Here is a 19,925-nt window from a genome sequence, read left to right on the forward strand (position 1 = left end):
AAACAAATATTACTATTTCTATAAAAACATGAGTTATGGAATAAAGAGTGTGATGAAGTGATAGCTTTTCAGCTGGCAAACATACCTCAGAAGAGATTCAGTTACCAGAAGGATAATAGGCACAGGCAATTAATTATGTAAACAATAGGTGGATTAGACAATTTTACTGATGATTCTGAGATTCTATGAAATACCAAGTGTTCCCTGGGAACCCATTATATGACAAAATGCCAAATCCATGAAAACTCACAACCACAGAAGAGAGGTATATTATGCTATGAAATTTTGACTACATACCAGCAAGTGTAGCTTTTCTGTCTAAGGGAATTAGGCAAAAGTTTGTTTTTTTTTTTCTCAAATGTAACATTTATCAGTGGCCCTTTCTGATAACATAAATTATAACTTAAAAAACTCCTTAAATATCATGTACTGTAAACACAGACTTACAGAAACTCAGAAGTTGTATAGGCTTCTGTGCTAACCATGAATATATATGGGCCCTGGGTCAGATTGACGTGGTAAATAATTAGTTGTATTTATATACTTTCTTCAAGTTTGGGAGCTACTCTCTGCCCTGATCCAGCTTTCTAGACCTATTCTCAGCTCTGACACCACCTTTCCAAGCAATACTTTAGACTGCCTCCAAGTTAGCTATGAAGCTCCAGCAAAAATTACCAATGTCATGGGCCTCTAGGAACATAGGTAAAATAGACTTTCTAGCTTCTTTTCACCCTAAAATCCCTATTTCTATCTGCTCTATTCCTACTTTTTCGTTCCTGTTTATTAAATATTTTGTCTTGTTTTATACTTACTGCCTTTCATCCACCAAGTTGTGTATGTTACCATGACTTCCCTGGACAGATAACCTCACCAATGTGTCCCAGAACCTCACCTCTCCAGAGCCCTACCCCAACAGGGAAAGACAGAAGCAGGCTGGAGGTATGGATTGACTGGCCAATTCTCATGCCCATCAGAGAAGCAATTATAGAAGCCAGAACTCCCACCTCCTGCATCCCATAAAGAATTTTGGTCCATACTCCCAGAGGGGCAGAAATGTTATGGGGAGGGAAGATGACCAGAGGGTTCTGAACTCCAATTCGATCAGGACCCAGAAAGAGAAGAGTGAAAGAAAAAAAAAGGAAGGACATTCAGAAGTAGTAGATACAACTTAGAAAAGACAAAAAGGCAGAATCATAGAAATAATGGGCAAATATATATAAATATAAACAGTTATAGAAATAATAGTCAACCCATTTCTGTGATCCTGGGAAAACTAATACAGTTTCCAGTGGAGGGAGTGGAGATACAAAACTCTGGTGGTGGGAAAAGTATGGAACTATATGCCTGTTATCTTATAATTTTGTAAATCAGTATTAAGCCAGTAATATTAAAAAAAAAAAACTAGTTAAATAGGGGGCCAGGTAATAGTGCAGTGGGTTAATCACACATGGTGCTAATTGCATCAACCTGAGTAAGGATCCCAATTTGAGCCCCTGCAGGGGGGTCACTTCACAAGTGGTGAAGCAGGTCTGCAGGTGTCTCTGTCCTTTCCAACAACAATAAACAACAATACTAACAACAATACTAACAACAATGATAAACAAGGGCAACAAAAGGAAAAAATAACCTCCGGGAGAAGTGGACTCATAGTGATTAACACTAGAGGCAACAAAAACAAAAACAAACAAAAAATTGCTAAATAAATAAAACTATCACCTGAAAAATATACTAAATAAAAACAAATCAAGGCATTATTTAATGTTTTGGTGCCACACTATGTATAGTCAAGCATTTCATTCTAAAAATAGTACTGAGGTTTGGTGACCTGCTCGTGGTGACACAGAACCCAACCCCTCTGGTCTCTAATCCACTGTTCTTCCTATTAAAACATATCTACAGGACTTCCTCTACCCATAGTCAGAAAAAATAAAGGGAAGAAAAGACAGAAATGAAATTATTACCAATACATTACTTTTTTTTAAGGGTCTTATTTCCTTCCTGTGTATTTTCCCTCCTGTGTATCCTAAACATTTACTCCTTTTAATGATTTATTTTCACAGATAGAAATAGTTTTGCTACATGAAACAGCAAAGGAGAACAAGGAAGAAGGGGGGGTGGGAGCTTGATCACCACCCCCGTATATGGGGAGCCAGGAATCAAATGGGATGCCTCAGGTATGTGAGTCCTGCTTTCTAAGAGTTGTTACCTACCTGGCTTAGCTATTCCCCTCTAAACTTAACAGAGTTACAGTAAAATTTCCAAAAATAAATAATAATTAGTCCTTTACAAATACTTTATCTTCCTTTCTAATAATATATATGTGAAATCATCAGTTTAAAAATATTGGGTTGTCAGGAAAGTCATGACATGTTTTTATGTAGTCTATAAAGTAGGAAAGTCCAGCTATTATGTCCTGTAAAATGTTTTCTTCCCCTTCCTTTCTTCCTTCCTCTGGGCAGCCAAAAATATGTTTATTACTTCTTTTCAAGTTATCCTGTATGACTCTATTGTTGTTTTCAATATCTCTCAATCTCTTTGAGATATCTTACTTCATTCTTAGTTTTCTCTGATTCATCTTCGATCCTACTAATTCTGTTTTCTGCCTCACTGTTCTCTCTTCCTGGTTGTTTTCCATCACTCAAATATTTTTTTGTTTATCAACTGTTCCGATAATGGATTAGCTTATTCAGCTAGCTGTGCTCTTAGCTCAGCTATTTCAGCTTTCAGCTCTCTGATTACCTCAAGATTATTACTGTTTTCTTTCAATCTCATTTGTTGTTTCTCCATTTCCGTTATTACTTTCCAAAGCTTTCTTTACTCCTGTAACTATCATATCAATTAGTGTTTGGATGTTGTCTTGTATGCTGCTATCTTTTGAGGGCTTTTATCTAGACTTTTATCCTAGTTCATTTCTCCAATGTTTCTTCTTGGTTTAAGCATTGTATTTAGTATGTTACAAGGTATTCTCTCAACACTTTTCAATCCAATAATCACACTTGCCTGAATTGATTTGTGTCTAAGTAAGGTAGTAAGAGTCCATAGTTTTGGAAACTAACAGTTGTTTTAGTGTTATCTCAATCCCTAAGGTGAAACACAATGGCTCTTATCTCCTTTATCTTCCCTGTAGGCTATGAGAGTCTGAGGCCTTTCTAACTATAAGTAGATTATTTATCTTAATCACTCACTTTCAATCAAGAGATAAAACAGGGTGGGGCATAGATAGCACAGTGGTAATGCAAAGTGACTCCCATGCCCCAAGGGTCTGGAGTCCTGGGCCTAATCCCCACCTCACCTCAGGTGGATGGCTGGACTGAGCTGCACTCTGTGGCCCTGTGCTTCTGAATAAATCCTGATTTCTGAGGGAATTACCCTAATTTATCACAAGAACGATGTGAAAAGGCTCCTACTATATAGCCACACCTCCTGACCACCAGGAGTTTAGATTTTCTCCTGAGTCATCTGGCCAGTTCCCCACCCCGCATTGTCAATATAGGGCTTCCTTGGTGCTGTTCCAGCTTCTGAGGGGCAACAGCAGCAGAGACCCACAGTTGTAAATTGGTGAAACTTAAGTTCTCCTCTCATTAGCAGTCTTTGTTGATAAGACTCAAACCAGAGGTGGTCTTTCAACTGGCAGACTGGTACCAGCTGCTCCTGAGTAGATATGGACTTTTATCCCCAGGAATCTCTCCTTAAGTCCCTCTCTGTCCATGAGCCAAATGTGTTTGCACTCACCTGTGGCTTGGTGGGTTCCTAGAGTGATCCTAGTTTTATCTTGATGAGCTTTCAGGTGATGAGCTTTCAGCTTTCCTGGTTCAAGACATTTTTCTATGCAAAATGGGTCAGGACTTTCCCAACAACCCAATATATGTGTGAGGGGCTGGGCAGTGGTGCACCCAGTTGAACATACACATTACCATGTACAAAGACCAGGGTTCAGGCTCCTAATCCCCACCTTCTAGGGGAGAAGCCTCATGAGTAGTGAAGCAGTGCTGCAGGTAACTCTCTACTCACTCCCCTTTCTAACTCCACCTTCCCTTTCAATTTCTACTTTTATCCAGTAAATAAATAAATAAAACATTAAAAGATATGGGTCAGGAGATAGCTCACCCAGCAGAGAACATGCTGGGATTTAAGTTGCAGCAACACCTGAAGACACCACAGATAGCAGAGGGGAGTTCCATGGATGATAGGGCAGTGCTGTAGTATTTCTCCCTCTTTTCTGTTTCTCCTTGTCACCTCTTACTGTTTCACCCTCTCTCTAAAATAAAAATTTAAAAAAAAATTGACCTGCGAAGGTTGTTCTGTGGTTGCTCTGCAAATACACAAGACCTTGAGTTCATTCACTGCTGCCACAAATGTAAACAAGTAAAAATAAAAAAATAAACGCTGAAGCCCAGGAGGTGGAACAATGGATAAAATGTTGGACTGTCAAGCATGAGGTTCCACTCACATGTGCAAGTGATGATGTAGTTATTACCTCTCTCTCATTCATTTTTTTTTAATTAAGTCAATGCTTAAATCTGACAGGAAATCCTGGTATTCCCACATAGATAGGTCCCCTAGACCTCTAACAGATCCCTCTCTATATAATCACTGGTCATCACAGGGACAACAGCATAAACCCTCTTGTGGGCCTCTACAGGACCTTGCCCTCAATGTAGAACAACAATGTTAGAAACTGCCCACTCTCCTTAGGAAGGCTGGGTCAGTATACTCTGCCACTCAAGGAAGACTGGTCTTGAAATGAATTCAGCCTAATTGTTCCTAGCTATGACCATGGAATATAAGCTCAGACTGACAGGGATGCAGAGGTTACACAGGTTCCTATGCTAAATATGAACAGACATGGGCCCTAGGTCAGATCAATAGGGTTTACAGTTAATAGTATTTATATACTTTTCCCATATATGGGAGCTACTCTCTGCCCCGATTCAGCTTTCTAGTCCTAGTCCTAACTATCCTATACTTCCAGAGGGATAAAGAATAGGGAATCTTCCAATGGAGGAAATAGAATACAGAACTCTGATGGTGGGAACTGTATAGAATTATAGCCCTCTTTTTTCCTTTTTTTTTTTTTAACATTTTTTTCCTTTATTGGGGATTAATGTTTTACAGTTACCAGTAAATACAATAGTTTGTACATGCATGACATTTCTCAGTTCTCCATATAACAGTAGAACCCCCACTAGGTCCTTTGTCATCCTTTTCCAGGATCTGTATTGCCCACACACATACACACCAATTGTAACCCTCTTATCCCACAATCCTGTCAATCATTATTAAATCACTAATAAAAAAATTAAATACATCAAAATTAAGTCTACACAATTTAAAGCCAGCTCTTAATAATAGGATGGTTTCCTTGAGTTCTGTTGCCCAAAGCAGCATTTCCACTCACTCACACTGAGCCTCCAAAGATAAACAGAAAAATTACTTGATTTGACAGAGAATTATTTTCAAATAAGCTTAACTAGAATGAATAGATAGATGATCTATGTTCCCTTGTACACATTCATGATAATTACCATCATTACACTAATTTTCTTTTTTAAACAACTCAAAATTACATTTTCTGTGACAGCATGTTCTACACATCTGGCAAAGACTTTTTCTTGGCACTGATTAGTTGTGCATCTTAATGTGAATGAAAATGTTTACATGTGAAAAGGAGGTAAAAGCACAGGCTGCTGGGAGCCATTCCTTTGCTCAGAAATGGGAAGTGATAGCATATACAATTATATAGTGATAATGGTTAGCTGGTAAAAATTGTAATTTAAAATTATAAATTATAGGTCCAGGAGGTGGCGCAGTGGATAAAGCATTGTGCAATTGGATAAAGCTCAAGTGTAAGGGCCCAGGTTCAATCCCTGGCAGCACATGTACCAGAGTCTGGTTCTTTCTCTCCTCCTATCTTCCTCATAAATAAATAAATAAATAAACAAAAATTAAAAAATATATAAATTATAGAACTTTATAGTATATTTACTTAACTAGACTCAGATTATTCTCACAATTCTATAAACTAGTCTCATCTTACTCCAAAAGGCAACTTTCCAAAACTCTCAGGAAATGACCATCTGAAATATCAACCAGCTCTAAAACTGGTTACTCTAAAAATAATCCATGACTTTTCTACAACTGTCTTATACTTATTCTCCAGTGTCGATGGCACTCAAAGGCCTCAAAAATGTTTATCGTTAGAAATGTTTCAAAAGATACCGACACTTTGAAAAGCAGGCTTAAAACTGGTAATAAGGATGGGCCAAATTATTTACAAATGAAATCTAGTACCACCCTTACTTTAGCTGTAGACATTATATTCCACTTTAAGAGTCTTCTAAACAAAGAAGTATTGTTTTTTTTTCCTTTCAAAGGTAACCTCTAGTGCCAAATCACTGGTAATAAAAGTCTTCCACAATCAGGAAAAGGGAAAATTTCAAAAAATTAGTTGGCTTCCTTTTCTCAATCTTACTAATATAATTCAAATTCTCTAATTAAATTCACTCAACTTCAATCACCTACATTTGAGCAGAGAAAGATTTAATTCAGAGTAATTTATTTCAGAAGTTTTCTACTGATTTTTCTTTTAGTAAAAAAAAAAAGAAGAAGAAGAAGAAGAAGAAGAAGAAGAAGAAGAAACTATTGGAAGGGTAAGACTATAAGCAGCAATACTTCTGACACTAGTTGGCACAGAGAAAGCACATTTGGTGGCTTAACCTATTTTAAGGAATGTTTAGCTCAGCGTTATCAGAAATGATCAGAGTGGTACCATGCAGCTGTAACCTGAGTCATGTTTTACGAACAAGGGAATACAAACAAGACAAGCAGCTGGAGCAGCCTCATAGTCACTGATGCACATCTTTCTCCCTACAGCTATGAAGGCCATTTTGTCAAGCAGAATGAAACAGAACAAAAGTGGCTCTGAGAGTAACGTTATAGGCATTCAGATAACTACGTATAGATGTACAGCTAAAATTACCAATTAGTTTACCAATTGGCTGCAACGGATTCGATTGGTTTGTAATTAATTCTAGTTACTGGCGCACAGAGCAGGATGGTTGGCGCCATCCCTTTGTCCTCCTGACACACAATACTAGCGCACGGGCCCAGGGGCCCAGGCCATCGATACAGCCCTCCAATTGAGCTAGGGGAGACAGCACAGAGCTGTTTCCCTGTGGTGACGATGGGGTAGAAACAGGCATTACATGAGAAGTCAGTGATAAAAGGGAGCCTTGTGAAAGAAAGACCTTCACCGAAGTTGAAGCAAGTTTTTAAAAAAAAAATTATTTACTTTTTACCAAGCTACTAGTACAACAATGCAAGAGGGTGATCATCTGGAAGAAAATTGTAAGGAAGCTGCTTTGACCACTAGTAACATTCAGTCATCTTCAGTGCTCAGTCACTTATTTTTTTCCAATACGTCCCCCCGTCCCCTTAATTTCAATGTAAACCACCTAGAAAAAGAAAAGGATAACATGACGTTTTTCTAACGTCTTAACCACCATCAAGTTTCTTCCACAGGGTATTTCTTCCTACAAGAAAGTTTTTTCTATAAGTAAAATATTGATGTTAAACTCAGTAGGATGTGTTTGATCTAAAGCAGTAAACATTGCAATAAATACTCAATAAATTGTTGTTAACTGAAACTAAGGCCACTTGAGATTTAGTCCTCAGTGCTGACGCTAATGTGAAGTGTAGTATGAGGCAAGTCGCTTCATTTTAGAGTTTCCTATTGGTAAGAGAGTTGGCGTTATAATTTTTCTTCACATTTTATGTTGTTTAATTATTTTGGATAGAGTCAGAGTGAAACCAAAAGGGGAGAGGAAATAGAGAAGGAGAGAAAAAGAGAGACACCTGCAGACCTGCTTCACCATTTGTGAAGCTTCCCCCCTGCAGGTGGAGATATTATAATTTTTTAATATTATATTTTATTTATTTATTCCCTTTTGTTGCCCTTGTTGTTTTATTGTTGTAGTTATTATTGTTGTTGTAGTCATTGTTGGATAGGACAGAGAGAAATGGAGAGAGGAGGGGAAGACAGAGAGGGGGAGAGAAAGATAGACAGACACCTGCAGACCTGCTTCACCGCCTGTGAAGCGACTCCCCTGCAGGTGGGGAGCCGGGGTTCGAACCAGGATCCTTATGCCAGTCCTTGTGCTTTGCGCCACCTGCGCTTAACCCGCTGCGCTACAGCCCGACTCCCGTTATTATAATTTTTAAAAATCATATTAAGATTATTATGACTTATGATTTCATTTCATAGTCCCCACTTTGGTTTCTAATACCAATAATGTATATTTTCTGTTCTTTTCTTCTGATTAAGACACATTTCAATGAGTTTATTTCTCCATTTTTTAATTTACAGATCTATTTCAGTGTCAGTGGGGCCTCTTACATACACAATTCCAACACTCTTAGGTCAACTTTTATTTTCACTTTTAAAATTTCAGGTATAGTGAGAGACAGAGAGGGAGATATGCCACAGTGCTGCTCCACTACCTATAGAGTTTACCCCAGTGCTATGGTGCTCCCATATGATGCCAGGACTCAAACCCATTGCCTCAGGCATGCACAGTGCAGGCCCAACTGGATATGCTGTCTCCCTTCCTTTCCCCATTTTTCAATGTAAAATTTTAAAAGGAAAACTCCCCCCAAAGGACTGAAAGCTGTGTTTTGAGGAGCTATCATAGCAGCATTGTTCACAATAGCTAAGATGCATATGCAAAACAAGTGTTCCTGAACAGATAACTGAATGAACAAAACGTGGATATGCAGTCAAATACTATTCAGTCATCCAAACAACAAAATACTGATATGTACTGCAACATGAGTGAACTTGAGGACATTATACTAAGTGAAATTAAGATAGTCACAAAAAAGGACAGACACTGTTAATGATTCTACTTACATGAAGTACTTAGTCAAAATCATTGGTGATATAGGATTTTAGTCTTAAATGATAACTAAGATGGTTGGTGGTTGGTGATGATGGTTCCACAACATTTTGAATGTACTTGATATCAATGAGTTGTTAATATGTAAGCTTTGTTCTGTATATTTCACAATTTTCTTAAGAAGCAATGAGAGAATCCCATGTATAGGTTGAATAGAAAAAAAGATATTTTTTTCCTCAATTCTGCTATAATTTTTCCATACTTGTTTTTTTCCTCTTTGTTGCCTTTGTTATGTTTATTATTGTTGTTGTTATTTACGTCATTGTTGGATAAGACAGAGAGAAATGGAGAGAGGAGGGGAAGACAGAGAGGGGGAGAGAAAGACAGACACCTACAGACCTGCCTCACTGCTAGTGAAGCGACCCCCCCCTACAGGTGGGGAGCTGGGGGTTCGAACCAGGATCCTTATACCAGTCCTTGCACTTTACACCATGTGCACTTACCCTGCTGCACTACTACCCAACCCCCTTATACTTGTTTTTTCAAAAGCCTCAAGTTTTTTATTTTTACTTTTTTAAACATTTTTTAAAATATTTATTTATTTCCTTTTTGTTGCCCTTGTTGTTTTTACTGTTGTTGTAATTATTGTTGTTGTTAATGTTGTTGTTGTTGGATAGGACAGAGAGAAATGGAGAGAGGAGGGGAAGACAGAAAGGGGGAGAGAAAGACAGATACCTGCAGACCTGCTTCACCGCCTGTGAAGCGACCCCCTGCAGGTGGGGAGCCAGGGGCTTGAACTGGGATCCTTATGCCAGTCCTTGTGCTTTGTGCCACGTGCGCTTAACCCGCTGCGCTACTGCCCAATTCCCGCCTCAAGTTTTTTAAATACAATACACGTTCACTCAGAAGAAAACACAAGGTTCCAGAATCAGTTGTCATAAGGATATATTCATGACTAAAAGCCATCTCTTAGAAGATCTTTCCGGGAGTCGGGCGGTGGCGCAGTGGGTTAAGTGCACATGGCGCAAAGTGCAGGGACCGGCATAAGGATCCCGGTTCGAGCCCCCGGCTCCCCACCTGCAGGGGAGTCGCTTCACAAGAGGTGAAGCAGGTCTGCAGGTGTCTATCTTTCTCTCCCCCTCTCTCTCTGTCTTCCCCTCCTCTCTCCATTTCTCTCTGTCCTATCCAACAACAAAGCAACGTCAACAATGGCAATAATAACCGCAATGAGGCTGCAACAACTAGGGCAACAAAAAGGGGAGAAAATGGCCTCCAGGAGTGGTGGATTCATGGTGCAGGCACCGAGCCCAGCAATAACCCTGGAGGAAAAAAAAAAAAGATCTTTCCACAATAACAAGAAATTCTAATCAAATTTCTAATCAAAAACTGAAATAGTAGTTTCCTCAGATGAAAATATCCCAGTGTTTACAAAAATGATATCCAAATTAATTTGATCTCTTGACTATATGAAAATCCACGTCCAAAAACAAAATGAGTAGAAAGGCATATCTAGAGAGGTCCTCAAAATACAGTTGTGAATGAGCTTAGCTAAAAGAAATTAGATGACAATGAAATTCACCTTCCTTACAATTTGTTGGGCCAAACTTAACTTGAACAAACATCTGCTATCCAAAATACTTTCCTCTCTTCATCTGAAAAGTACAGATGGCTGATACTGAAATCAGGTCCAACAAAGTCTCAGAGATTAGTTTATTTCATCCTCTTGCATTATTTCACTTCCCAAATGAAACACACTAAATCTTTCTTTTTAAATAAACAGTCCCAAGTTGGAATCCAAAAGACTCTAATTCCAGCTTGAATCCTGAGAACTCCTTTCCGAAACTCCTCTGCAATGTGGAACTCTTTAAAGAAAGCATGTAGGCAACTTAACACTATTTAACAAAAGGACAAGAGAACAGTTCTATAGAGATAACACGGGGTTTTCAAGAACAAAAAAGTTTAGCCATGTTTGACCCTAGGAAAGAGACTGTATGTGAATAGTGAAAAGTAAAAAGTAAATAGGAACTTTGCAATAGGCAAAGGAAAGAACATGGGGACTAAGAGAATGTTGAAATCTGTAAGAAACAATTAAAAAATGAAAATATGAGGGCTCGGGCAGTAGTGCACCAGGTTAAGTACACATGGCGCGAAGTGCAGGGACTGCATAAGGATCCCGGTTCAAGCCCCCGGCTCCCCACCTGTGGGGGAGGGGGGTCACCTCACAAGTGGTGAAGCAGGTCTGAAGGTGTCTGTCTTTCTCTCTCCCTCTCTGTCTCTCCTCCTCTCTCAATTTCTCTCTGTCCTATCCAACAACAACATCAGTGGCACCAATAACAATAACGACAACAACAAGGGCAACAAAATGGGAAAAACGGCTTCCAGGAGCAGTGGATTCATGGTGCAGGCACCAAGCCCCAGTGATAACCCTGGAGGAGGCAACAAAAGGAAGAAAAGAAAGAAAAAGAAAAAGAAAATATGGTATAAAACAATATAATACCTACTTTTAGAAACCAGGCAACCACAAGCAGGAGCTAAACCCAGGTATGTCACGTTTTACTAACCCTAATAATAGCTATGACATAGCAATTAGGGATCAAGTTATTCCAAATACACACACACACACACACACACACGAAAAATGACATATGGGAACTAGGTATAAGGAACAAATATTTGTCAACCAAGAAATCATCAAATAAATGTCATCCAAAATAGACTAAAAAAGTGGTAGCTCATCCTTCCCTGGGCTGATGACCTTCCCTGTGCTTCCCGGAATCTCAACTCCCCAGAGCCCTACCTCACTAGGGAAAAGACAGAAACAAGCTGGGGGTGTGGATCAACCTGCCAATATCCATATCCAGTGGAGAAGCAACTACAGAAGCCAGAACTCCCACCTTCTGGACCCCATAAAGTGTTTCGGCCCATATTCCTAGAGAAGTAAACAGTTGGGGAGTTTCAATGGAGGGGAAGGGGACGTACAACACTGGTGGTGGGAACTGGATGGAATTATACCCCTATTATCTCACAATTTTAACAATCAATATTCAATCACTAATGAAACATTTTTTTAAATCAAAAGAAAAAAGGTAGTTCTAAAACTATCTCTCAAACTTAAACACTGACTCATAAAACAATGTTTCAGGAAATCTTTTACACACAGAGGAAATTAATTTTTTATTGTTGCACTGAGAAATGAATCTATGGCCTCTCCATGTACAATGCAGTCAAGTAGTGCCCCAGCCCCTGCTTAGGTCAGGAAGTGGGGGAGCAAAAGAGAGGAAGAGATGAGGTTTGGACTAAGTGGCTGTTCCAAATGCCGTCCACAGTAACTGCAGCTGGTACCAGGGATCAAATCCAGAGCCACACATGATAACACATATACTATACTCACTGAGTTATCTCCTGGCCCTGAAATAAGTGATTTATTCAGACAAACAACAAAATGTAAAAGCCTATAATGAGTAAAGCAGCAAAGAATTAACAAGGGAGGGGGGGTGGCGGCACACCAGGATAAGCGCACATAGTATACCAAGCACAAGGACCAGTACGAGGATCCCAGTTCAAGCCCCCAGCTCCTCAACTGCAAGGTGGTCACTTCACAGGCAGTGAAGCAGGGGTCTGCTGTTGTTTAGCTTTTTTTTCTTTCTTTCTTTCTTTCTATCTTTTTTTTTTTTTTGCCTCCAGGGTTATCACTGGACTCGGTACCTACACTACGAATCTACTGCTCCTGGAGGCCATTTTTCCCATTTTGTTGTCCTTGTTGTTGTGATTATTATTCTTGCTATTGCTGTTGTTGGATAGGGCAGAGAAAAATTGAGAGAGGAGGTAAAGACAGAGAGGAGGAGAGAGAGATAGATACCTACAGACCTGCTTTACCACTTGTGAAGCGACCCCCCTGTAGGTGGGGAGCCAGGGGCTCGAACCAGGATCCTTACTTCAGTCCCTATGCTTCATGCCATGTGTGCTTAACCTGCTGCGCTACCACCCAGCCCCTAGCTTTCTTTTTTTTTATTTTGATCTTTATTTATTATTTATTTATTTTTGTATAGAGACAGAGAAAAAATGAGAAGGGGAGAGGGAGATAGAGAGGGAGAGAGACAGAAGCACCGGCAGCCCTGCTTTACCACTCATGAAGCTTTCCTGCAGGTGGGGACCAGGGCCTTGAACCCGGGGCCTTGCGCACTGTAGTATGTGCACTTAACCATACTATGTGTCATAGTTTGGCCCCAAATGTCTTTCTATCTTTCTATCTTCCCCTCCCCTTCCAATTTCTCTCCATCCTATAAAAAAGAAAAGAAGAGAAGAGAAGAGAAGAGAAGAGAAGAGAAGAGAAGAGAAAGAAAGAAAGAAAGAAAGAAAGAAAGAAAGAAAGAAAGAAAGAAAGAATCAACAATCATAATAAGGCAAGGAAGGGAGTCAAGCGGTAGCACAGCAGGTTAAGCACACGTGGCGCAAAACACAAGGACCAGCAAAGCACAAGGACCAGCGTAAGGATCCCGGTTTGAGCATCCAGCTCCCCACCTACAAGGGAGTAGCTTCACAGGCAGTGAAGCTTTTTCTCCCCCTCTCTGTCTTCCCCTCCTCTCTCCACTTGTCTCTGTCCTATCCAACAACGACAACAACAATAAAACAACAAGGGCAACAAAAGGGGATAAATAAATAAATATTTTTTAAAACTAAAGCAAGGAAGACCAGCTATTAGATAGAGGGAAATACAGCTATTAATGAGGTGGGGTGAAGTGGATGAATGCAGATAAAAGTAAAACCTTAGAATTTTATATAATCAAGTCCTGGGAAAGTAATGGACAGCTTGGGTGACTTCAGTTAATAATACTGTGTAGTATATTTAAAGGTGCTGAGAGTAGATCTTTAAAGTTCTCATGACAACCTAGAGGCAATTTTAACTGTGTTGATGAATGTTAGCTAGTCATCAAACGGTGATCACGTCACAATATACAGATACATCAAATATGTTGTACATGGGGATCATGCCACAATATACACATCACATATGTTGTACACTTGAAACTGATAGAATGATATGTGACAAGTATATCTCAATTTTTTTACTTTACAATTAAAAATCAATTGTTTAATGAAGTGGAAGTTAAAATTTTTAAAAGATGAATATTAATGTAAGAATGGATGAGTAACTAAAGCCTCTGCTCAGAAATGCATAGGAGAACCCAGAGCCTGAAAAAGCTGTGCTGAATCTCATGTTCTCTGTAACAAAGTTCAGTACTTTCTCTAAGGGCTGACAGGCAAACAACAGAAAAGAGATTATAATAGGAACATCACAGAAAATAGAACTAACAAAGAAACATTGAACTGGACAAAAGAATCATATTTATATGAGGACAGGAACTGGGAAGGGTCATTTTACACTGAGAAAATATTAAACTCGTTATGAAAATATGGCTCATATAATTCTGATTTTTTAATTTATTATGGGGTAGAGACAGAGAAGAATTGAGAAGGGAAGGGAGATAGAGAGGGAGAAAGACAGAGAGACAGCTGCAGCCCTGCTTCACCACTTATAAAGCTTTCCCCATGCATGTGGGGACCAGGAGCTTAAACCTGGGTCCTTGTGTACTGTAATGTGAATGCTTAACCAGTTGTGCCACCACCTGGCCCCTGCTCAAAGAATTCCTTATGGAACTTGTAACAGTGAAATCATGGAGCTCCAGTGGCGCAATCGGTTAGCGCGCGGTACTTAGACAACAGTGAAATCAAATAAAAAATTCTTAAAATTAAGAGAGAATAAAGAGACAGTAATAGGAATTTGATTTTTAAAACATCCCAGTATTTGACAGATCCCAGTATTTGACAAAGGCTGGGCAGTGGTACACCTGGTCGGACACATACATTGCTCAAGGACCTAGGTTCAAATCCTAGCTTTCCACCTACAGGGGGAAACTTCATGAGCAGTGAAGCAGAGCTGCAGGTATCTCTTCCTCTCCCTCTCTACCTTGCCCACTCCTTTCAATTTCTATCTGTCTTATCAAATTAAAACAAAAATAATACAGGAAATGGTCACTGGGAGTGGTGAATTCATTGTGCAGGCACCAAGTCCCAGTGATAACCCTGATGGCAATAAATAAAAAATAAAAAAACCCACTGGCTTGGAGCAGCAAAGCCCCAGTAATGAGGAAAAAAAAGGTTTCAGCTATAAACCATTTGATAATGGCAACCTGAAATAGAATGGTAATAGAATAAAATAAGAGGAGCAGCCAGGCTGAAAAGATTAAGGAGGTATCTCTAGAAAGGGCTGCTTGAATGGGTAATGGCTGATGGGTAAATGGGTAAAGGAAGGAGGGTAGGGGGAGTGTCTGCCTGGTCTGGGAAGAGAAGTGTGTCTCCAGGTCTGGGGAGAGGAAGAGATCATGGACTCCGTTTCATGCCCGTCAGTTTGATGTATCTGTGAGATATGCGAGTGCAGGACCCAGTCAGGCAAGCTGGACAGATGCAGGTGTGGAAACCAGAAGAAAGGTGCACGTAGGCTGGAGACAGAAATTTGAGACTCATAAGCAAATGGATAGTAAGCTAGAGGATGGCCAGGAGAAAACTGCAAAGAGAGAAAGTATTTTATAGTGAAAAAGGAAACAGGTGAGGTAGAAGATTAAAAAAAAAAAAAACTTAAAAACAGTGGGATGTGACAGAAACAGCAGTCAGCATAAAGTTCAGGAGGAAAATGAGCAGAGAGCAGTCCACGAGAGAAGACTGGTCGGCAGTGTTACAATCTGCTCAGAGGTCAAAGCAAGGACTGGAGAGCAGCCACCGGGCTGCACACAACAGAGGTGATAAGCAGCCTTAGGCAGAGCCTGACAGGAGCTGTGACAGGCTGTGGCTCCAGGCTTCCTAGCTTCTTTCTACATCTATGACCCTGGGCCTGTCATCATTCTCCAGCTGTGACTCTCCTTTTACCCAGTGACACAGCGCATTTTCCTCTTACTGCTTGCCACACCTTTCAAAGCACTTTCCTCGCATCACATTTGGACTCTGACTGAACTTGTTGAACTGAGAAGTCTCAACACACTGAGCTATAACCTCATGCTCTTGCCTGTAACTACTCAGTTGAATCCTAAACCAGCTGAGTAAGCTCAGTTATGTTGTGTGACTTTTCACCTACATTCAATCATTACAGCATAGATTTGCAATCTCATTAGCCTGAGTGGGAATTACAGGGCCTTTAGCTGATCCCTGTGGTAAGGGAGGGTCTGGCTTGTCCTCGTTAAGTTACTCCTTCTCTCCTCCATTCTATCTCATGCCCTGCCCACTCTCCCACATTCACAAACTTACGTACTTTGTCACAAGTGGCAGCTGCAGGAACAGAGTAATCTACTTACAAGAGTTCACCAGATGTTAGTGGTGGGTGAGCTAGTTATCAGTCAGGTTTACGTGATACTCTGGTGAGGCCAACTGAGAAGAGAGTCTAAAGCTGCTAGGCAGAGATATATGCCCCCAATATTTGTCTGATTCAGTCTGTCAATGGTCTCTACTTACCTCTGGACAGGCAGCATATGTGATTCTCTAGGTCTGTTCAGGTTCACCCTGGCTCCTTTGCTTAAGTAGTATTTGACCCAACTCCACTAGAGTCTTTTATGTTCTCACCTAATCAAGCATCCCCACAGGGAATCCCCACAACTCCTACATCTTCCTCTATACCTCTACTAATGTTTACAAACCTTCTCTCATTAAATCATGGAACTTACTGAGGCTAGGCATGGTACACCGGGTAATGCAGACATTACCATGCACAAGGATCTGGGTTCAAGCTTCTGGTCCCCATCTGCAAGGGGAAAGCTTCAAGAATAATGGAGCAGTTCTGCAGGTCAGTCTCCCCCTATGCTGGGAGGGAGAATGGGAGGGGGAGGGAAGAGACAGGAAAGAAGGGAGGGAAGAAAGAAGAAAAGGAAAGATAGAAGGGAAAAAAGAGATAGGAAGGAAAGAAGGAAAGAAGGAAAAAAGGAAGGAAAGAAAGAAGGAAGGAAGGAAGGAAGGAAGGAAGAGAAGGGAGGATAAACATGACCCCCAGTAGCAGTGGTGTTGTTATGAAGTCACTGACATCCAGTGATAAGGCTGGTGGCAAAAAATGAAATGAAAATAAGAACCACAAAGCTTATGACTGCCTGCTCTACTTGATCACTGAGAATTTCCACCCCATCTCCTTCCCAGGCATGCTACCTGACAGGCCTTCAAGCCCTGCTGGCATGGGCTACTACAGCACGCGTCTCGTGCCATTAAATCTCTATGGCAGATGGAGGCACCAGAAGGATATCCCCAATATTCCAGAACTGCACATTCAACACCCCCCCAAAGAATGAAATGGAAAACAGAGAAAGTACAATGTACTCCCTGCATGCTTTTCCCCCAGTTCTCAATACATCCCAGAGGTGTCAAATCAGCCAGCACAGCCAAGGTCTACCCAAAGAAAAAGATGCCTGTCTCTGTTTCCTGCAGCCACATTTATAGCCTTCACAGGTGATTCAAGTCTCACCTCAAATATTTCCAAAGACAAGTTAAGAGGATAACTATCACTCACTAACTGTGTGCTCTCCGACCCAACCGCCATCCCACCTTATAAGGGAGATGAGAAAGTGAGGATTTTTGCTCTCAGCAAGTCACACAGAAAGCAGCTGAAGATATAAAATAGTCATGTAGGATGGGGCTAGATAGCATAATGGTTATGCAAAGAGACTCTCATGCCTGAGGCTCCAAAAGATTGAATAGCTTCAATCCCCTGCACCACCATAAGCCTGAGCTGAGACGAGTGCTCTGGCACTAACAAAACAAAAACAAAAAAAGTCATGTCTTCAAATTTTAAAAAATATTTGGTCTCTTGATTAAAAAGTGAGTTCTGGTTAGCAATCCTGGCCAAAACAGGAAATATACTTCTTACTATCAAATTAGCCTTATCCTGTAAATTACATGATACAGGTGTTATCCACCTCATTTAACATAAGACAGAAAACTGGACTGTAGTTAGTTTACTAAATAACCAAAACAGAAGAATCACAAATAAGGACAAATCTATCATCCACCAGTAACGTAGAGAAAAATCCCTGGGTTATACATCTCACAAAGGTACTGATTAAACGTGATAAAGAATGGGAGTGTTTTTATGAGGGAAATGAAGCACGCCAAAGCCAAGCGGCCCTTAGTTATTCTAGCCTCCTGCATGTTTAGAACAAATGTCACCCTCTGTCTTTTTCACATCAACACTTCTATTCCTGGGCGGGGAGAGAAGTAGAGCTCGATATGAAAATAAGTTTGAAAATCCCAGATTTTATTTTTCAGTGTGAATCTCTGAGTACCTCCGCCCTGCAGGGAGAATGCAGAACCCATCCCAGCTAATGCACTGTGTCAACATCCTCTCCATTCTTGGTATCTTGCACAACAGACAGCAGACAACTCGTACCGCAAACATGCATCACTATTCAACGTTCACAAAACTTTGGGTGGAGGAGTGATAGAGCAGGAAATCAGAGCCATGCTCATTATCTCGTGGCCAAGTTTAGTTTTCCTGATTTAAGTGTCAGCAACAGATGGTGTGAGTTCTGGTTATCTCATGGATGTGGATGTGACTGTTCAAGCTCACTTTTCTAAGGAAATTCACAGTTTTACAGATTTTATTCCTCCCATCAGTCTTTTGTTATCTTTTACTGCAAAATAAAAAAAAACAAAAAACCCTGCAGACTTAATTGATGGGTAGGGTTGACCTAGAAATTATCAAGGTCCACAAATGCTCATGGGGGGGGGGAGGTACCAACCCAAAACCAAGCCCACAAAAATGCTGATTCATTAAACTCTAAGGATATGATTTTGCTTAAAAATATTTTTCTTAAGACATAAAAAGTTTTCAATGTTGATACTAACAGTATTAATTGCGACAGCCAAACCATAAATTTGGATGATTTCAATTACTGTTCACTCGGAAACCTGATTCTGATGAATCATATTTTTACACCAGTTTAAGCCTATTTTGGCTGGACTAATTTTAGAGCAAATACAGCTGCTGCCTTCATATGCAACTTTTCCTTGACATTTCATATATTTCAAATGTTAAAAAAAATGAATTCCATGCATTTCAGTCATTTTCACCGTAGAAACAGATGCTACTTTTATAATATTTCTATGATATGCATCACTCTACTATAAAGCAATTAGTATATAGTTTGCATTTACTAAAAAGCCAGGCCCTTTATTAAATATTTAGGGACAGATCATGTTACATGTCTGTTTAATATCCTATTACAAACATCAGGTTATCTAAAATTAGAAAACACACCTTACAATGACATCTCAATCCCACCCAGGATTGTTTATGGTTGGCTATCAATCTCACTTTTCCCAGACCAGAGTGAATTAGGAGAGTGATAAGTATCTCAGCGGAAAAGAAGCAATGTCCAATTAGAAACATTAAACATGAAACCAAAGAATGTGAAAATCTCACTAGTGCCACCTACAGTACAAATAAAGAATACCAAAAAGAGATTTGAAAATAACTGAATACATGATTTTTTTATATATTTTTTTGCCCAGGATTATGTATTGTATGCATTATTATTACATTATGTATACAACTTTATACCAACTCTTGAACAGAATATGATCAAGTAAGGCAAAAATAAATAAATGAAAACACCAACACAGCAAGAGTACCTTTAGGAAATCAAGAGCATGAAAACCCTGAAGCCCTATAGCAACTCACAGAGGTAGAGTGAAACAGTGACACCAAGAATGGGGGAGGTAGGAAGGTACTGGTCAAAGGGTAGAAACTTCCAGTTATAAGATACAAAAGTTCCGGGTAGAAACTTCCAGTTATAAGATACAAAAGTTCCGGGTAGAAACTTCCAGTTATAAGATACAAAAAGTTCCGGGGAACCTCAAGTACACCACGGTAACTACAGTTAGTACAGCAATATTGCATACTTGAAATTTGCTAAGAAATTTGATCTTTTTCGACTTTATTTACTTATTTAGTATAAAGAAAGAGAGAGACCTACTGCACTGCTTTAACACTTGTGAAGC

At 39.9% G+C, this 19,925-nt stretch overlaps 1 protein-coding gene across 1 annotated transcript in view; it reads right to left on the reverse strand.

The window, feature by feature from the left end:
- Positions 1–19,925, reverse strand: part of SCAPER (S-phase cyclin A associated protein in the ER) — a 326,131-nt gene that overhangs the window by 278,162 nt on the left and 28,044 nt on the right. The gene's annotated exons all lie outside the window — the stretch shown is intronic.

Source organism: Erinaceus europaeus, chromosome 16 (genome assembly GCF_950295315.1).
Source record: "Erinaceus europaeus chromosome 16, mEriEur2.1, whole genome shotgun sequence".
Lineage (NCBI taxonomy): Eukaryota > Metazoa > Chordata > Mammalia > Eulipotyphla > Erinaceidae > Erinaceus > Erinaceus europaeus.